The 5,802-nt window shown below is 42.7% G+C and overlaps 1 long non-coding RNA gene across 1 annotated transcript; it reads right to left on the bottom strand.

Annotated features, from left to right (window-relative positions):
- Positions 1 to 545: 545 nt before the first annotated feature.
- On the bottom strand, positions 546 to 5,218 carry LOC139057537 (uncharacterized). The gene is made up of 3 exons (XR_011512867.1): positions 4,804 to 5,218; positions 3,706 to 3,833; positions 546 to 1,651 (listed from the first exon to the last, which is right to left on the bottom strand). It is a non-coding gene; the product is annotated as an uncharacterized lncRNA (long non-coding RNA).
- Positions 5,219 to 5,802: the final 584 nt, after the last annotated feature.

The following is a 5,802-nucleotide window of genomic DNA, read 5'->3' as shown; positions in this document are numbered from 1 at the left end:
ATTTGCCAGCAAATGGTCATATCAAACATTATAATTATACTGAACAAGGGTAGTTTCTTGGGATAGTTTGCAATTAATGAGATAAAATTACGTACAGCTTGAATGACAAGAACTGCGAGAGATGACAGACTGCGCTGACTTCCAACAATATTTAATTACGTTGCCACATCGAGTATATTTGCACAAAAGCGGGCATGCGCAGAATATGAGTCACAAGGGGTGTCTAACAGCAAGTGACTGTCCTAAGAACATCGTCCTTTGAAAAAAATAAACATTAGAATTTCTATCTGTTGAGATACAAGACTTCACTAGGGGTCAGCATGATAGAGGGGTAACTAACGCACACACTAACCAGTTTTCTAGTGAAATCTACTTCTATAGTTTCCCTGATGACCTGTCTCGCTAAAGCTTCCGTACCTTCAAAGAGGGGCATGCAGCCGCAGTCCCAGCAATTGATGCCGAAGTGGCCTTGAACAGTGTTATGGACGTTGTTATCGTGCTCTCCTAAATGATTGTTTAGGCGCCTGCCTGTATGTCCAACAAAGTCAAATGAGATATTGTAAAGCTTTGCCTCCTTAACAGCCTCAATAAATCTTGCTCACATGAGATGCAACATAGCGTTGCTCCACAGGCTGATTGCCTTTCTTGGGTTGGCTACCCTTTGGCTTTAATTTCAGCCATAGCGGAACAGCTTCTGAAGTGCACAAAACATGATGAGCGCGCTCGGTCAAGGAACCAGCCAGTTGAAAGACACAGGTTTGCAGTGCTACCGTATGTTCATGATGTCTCCCATAGGCTAAAAAAGATTAGGGAACCTGCAGAAATCACAGTCCTTTTCTCAGCCCCGGAAAAGCTGGCAAGGCTCTATAAGTGTGTAAACGCGCCTAAATCACATCAGAGTTGTTGCTCTGCCGAGCACAGAAAACGTTTTGCGATGTGTGCAACGAATGTGGTTTCCCAAATTCCCATTTTGAGGCAGTAAATATATTGGACAGATAGGCAGGCGCCTAAATGATCGTTTAAGAGAGCACTTTAACAACGTCCATAACACTGTTCAAGGCCACTTGGGCATTCATTGCCGGGACTGCGGCTGCATGCCCCTCTTTAAGATACGGAAGTTTTAGCGAGACACAGCTCACCCGGTAAATTATTGAAGCTGATTTCACCAGAAAACTGGGTAGTGTGTGCGTTAGTGCCCCCTCTATCACGCTGACCCCTAGTGAAATTTTGTATCTAAACAGATAGAAATTGTGATGTTTTTTTTTTCAAGTGACCATGTTCTTTTTACAATGACTTGCTGTTAGAACACCCCTTGTGTCTGGCTTTCATTTTCTGCGCATGACCCCTCTGTGTATACACACACGATGTGGCAACGCAATAAAATATTGTTGAAAGTCAGTGGAGCGTGTCTCTCGCAGTCCTTGCCCTTCACGCTGTACGTCATTTTTTATACTGAATAGCCAATATTGATTCAAAATTAGAAAAATATAGTACACATCTGAGCTGCAAAAATGCAAGTGATGCAGCAAATGGCCTTTAGCTTTCCAAAAGAAAAAGAAATGTTCACGGTTAACCACGAGGTGCAGGGACTCCATTCTCTGAGCATCTTGACCAATAAATGCAGCGCATGGCATTGCTGGAATCTTGCAGCCTGCATTAGCAAAATAAGAAGAGAATCATGAGAATTCAGTCCGTGCAATTACACATGTACTTTGCGGAAAATTTGATAAAGCAACAAGCTCCTCAAAGTAACAAACTTAATTAATGTGACTGGGCAGAATGCACCGCTCAGGCAACTGGGCAAAACAAGTGAAAGGTAGGAGAAGTTTCTATTTTGCAAATTAAGGAATTGCATGTTACTGTGAACGCTAAACCACTATGTCATTGTGAACACAAGGCACATACAGCAGCAAAAACATAGATTTACAGTAGCCTTTTCACCATAGAAAATAAAAGTGAATAAAGTTTAAAGACTACCAATGACATCTCTCAACAACAGACATTTGTCCAAGAGTGTGTATGTGACCTTAATACAAAATTGACATTATGAAATCTGCAATATATCTGCATTACACTTTATAAGTACTGCAGGTGAGAAGCTTACGGGATATGGCACATTAAGAGTGAAATGCACAAGGCATTAAAAAATGACTGTTTTTACACAACATTATTACACTAGGAGACAAAGAGAACTGTTTTACAGAGAGTGCGCACAAAATGGAAATGAGGGAATCCCCACTGGCATCCTCATTTGCCCTGCAATACATGCATCCAGCCCAACAATATCCAACTCTCCAATGCGGTTTATTAGACGCTTTCTGAATCCTAAAATTTATCGTGTATTTCTTATTTACTAATTTAGTAAGAAAGGGAATTTTGGCATACTTTCCTCGAAAATTTAGCATGTGTTGTCAACTATTTTTCTTAGAGCACGCCCCCTTCTTTCAATGGTTTAGCTTGGCAATGCACTGACAAGTAGTATTCCCTTATTTAAGCTTATGATCCTTCCTCATGCTCCCACTTCATGCTCTAAACTGTGATGCCACTCCGATGAAGTTTATGTTAATCTGTGACTATTTACATGGTCCTTCTTTCTGTAGCCTCTCAACTAGAGCCTGAAATTTCTTGTCTCCTAAAACAATCGTCTTTCTTGTCCAAAACATATTGCACGGTTACCCCTCATGGGGGGGGGGTACTGTATATGAGTTTTCACATATTGAATGAACCTCAGAGACAACCATTTCTCATCCTGTGTTGCTACGATCCGCATGAGTCACAATGGTTGTAAATTGGCTACCTGCCCTCTCTCGCTTAAAAGTACATTTTGCATGTGGAAAATAACCACAAGCATCACATTTCATTGAATGAGTGCTCCTGTGCATGTTTTTTTTTTCCGTCCTGTAATGGCTAAGTTCAACATGGTCAAGTTGTTTGAAAACTGTCTAGCCTCAACCAATACTTTGTGTAGTTTCAAAATTATGATACATTCATTTTTCAAAACTTGTCCCAAATTAAGCATGAGACATTTTCATGATGCAAATGAGGTAAGGTTGTGCTCAGAGACTATGATAGGCCTGCTATATCCTGCAAAGCTATGTGAAATGAAATATACTTGCAATTTTCGTGAGCAGCTAGCTCAGTATAATTAGGCACATTACCTGCGGAAACGTTTTTTTAACGCTCCCGAGAGGTCCTGGTTTCTTGTAATTTCTTCAAATCCCGTGCAGTCTAGATTGCAATCCGGTGCATTTTGATTTCGATATTGTATTCAAAATAAAAACAGCTGAAATTTTAAGGTTTTGATAATTATATGGGAATAAATTAAAGGTAGAAGACTGTAATGCAATGAGCAAATAACAAGCTCATTGCAGAGAGTAAACAAATATTCCTTTCCTTCAAATAAATTGGTAGCAGGAAGGTCATACGAAATTAGCAGTTAATGCACAATAAAGAATATGATGCTACAATGCCCCGGCATTCTGTGAACATTCTTGCACAAAGAAAATCCTCATTATGAAAGACCATCAAGAAAATGCAAATGTATACTTTGGATCAGCAGTCATACCTGCAGTATGCACTGTACCATCGGCAATATTTACAACCACCGACAACTGCACATCATATCGAGCTTAGGTGGCCAAGGAGCCTGAGTTTTAAATTATAACTTGACTTATTATATTACACTACACAACTATATCTACTTACAATGTTGTCTTCTCAACCGCTTTCAAGATGACGTCAACCATCTGTCTGAAGGCGAACGCAAGTGGCGTGCTCTTGATGGGGGGCGCCAAGGCTGGGCATTGTGAAATCGCTGCTACCATCTGCATGACCTGCGAGAAACAACGCTGTAAGTACAAGATAAACAAATGCTATTAGAGCAAAAGACAAGATCATTGGCAATGAGCCTCGTTTTGGTTTGCACGAGAAAAGCCAAGAATATGGACTTTGTGCTGCTTACTGAAGAAGAAGCAAGCCTCCTTCCAGATGTTGCAGTCATGCATTAAGATTGTCACACAGCTGCATGCTTGTATGCTGCTGTCGCCAGTATGCCAGTATGCTTTGAAGTTTATTATTTCAAGTTAAATTGATTATTGTGTTTTCTTGCCAATTCTTGGCAAACAGACCAGCAATGAAATAGCTCACTTACACACATACTCCCTTTTGAGGAGAGAATTCACACACACGCACGCATGCATGGGCGCACACACACACACACACACACACACACATGCTTCTACCACATGAGCAGCTTCCTGTGCTTTACACACATACATTTTTTTATCCTGTGTCACTCCTACTGCTAAGGCATAAAAAATCCTTTGTGTTACCAACCCCAAACTCCTCAACCTACACCTCCAGCTAAAACACTTTCTCGAGAGCCAGGACAAGCCTTCTAGCTTCCCCAGTGCTCCATACTGTAGTTACGAATTTCAATAGGGCTATAGGCGACAGCTCTTGAAGGGCATGCAAATTACCCGGAGACCTAAAGCTTATATATGATACCTCTAAAGCACAACACTTCAAATTTTCAATATTCATTAAAGCTCCTGAAGACAATTGCTATATACGTAGAACATCTCGAATAACCTGCCGCTAACAATTTCAGCGGTTGTCTGCATCAAAAGAAATGTGGGCTAATGGGAAATCCACGTCTTTAAGATCGGAATTATTGTAATGGCGAAACACACTACCAGATTTCTTAATCATTTATTTATGCTCTGGATGTAACGTTCCTTTCACAATAAAAAACAAGGATATCGATTCATCAGGGCATGGGAGGAAAAAGGACGAAGCGTATACTTGGCGCCTTCCCACTGGTCCTCCCGAGAAACGGCGCCTCATACAGCAGTTGTCCAGGGTGGCTTGAAACCAAACTCGGCTTTCAGGCGGGAACACTCGCTGCACCAAATCGGAAGAGTTTTATTGCGAGTAAAACTCTACCGGCCTCATGCAATACATACGCACGCACACAAAACGCATCCACACGCACACACAAGTATACGCACTCTCAAAGCGCAGACACAAAAGCGCGCACACGCACATTGATGAACACAAACAAGCACACATACATGCATGCAGGCAGACACGCTAACACGTGCACGCACACACAGCGACCCACAGACAACACACTCACAAAACACGTACGCACTAGACACGCGCAAACACGCCGGCCCATACAAACCGGCATGTACTGAACGCACGCGCGCGCGCGCACACACGCACACACACGCACACACACACACACACACACACACACACACACACACACACACACACACACACACACAAAGCGAGCTGAGCTGAGCGCACACACGCACGCACGCACACACAAATCAAGCCGAGCGCGAGCACGCGCACACACACAGACAAAGCGAGCCGATAAAATGCTGAAGGCGTCCGGCAAGCAGCAACAGCAGCACGCGACCGCATCAGGGAGAACCAATACCGCGCCGGTTCCTTCGAAAGGTGGCTAAGCCAGTCCTTTTCTACGCGACGCAAAAGTGGTCGACCACATTTAACTGAAGTGCGAACGACCGTATTACAAGCAGCCGCGCTGAACGCACAAGAGAATCACATCAATGAACATTCAAGCGCTGAGAAACAAAGCGTAACTATGCAGGCGCACCACGCCCGATGTAAATTTGACAAACATTAGTCACACGGGACGCGATCGAGGTAGTTAACTTGCCCTAGTAGGAGTGCAGCTGCTCTTGCTCTTACATTAGCGAATTATGAATTATGCTACGAGATCACAGTGAGATATTTCTAAAGCGAACAAAACAAATACCAAATAAACGG

The sequence above is a fragment of the Dermacentor albipictus genome, chromosome 1, assembly GCF_038994185.2.
Source record: "Dermacentor albipictus isolate Rhodes 1998 colony chromosome 1, USDA_Dalb.pri_finalv2, whole genome shotgun sequence".
NCBI lineage: Eukaryota > Metazoa > Arthropoda > Arachnida > Ixodida > Ixodidae > Dermacentor > Dermacentor albipictus.
Note: the sequence above shows the minus strand (reverse complement) of the source record. Positions and strands in the feature narration are given on the sequence as shown.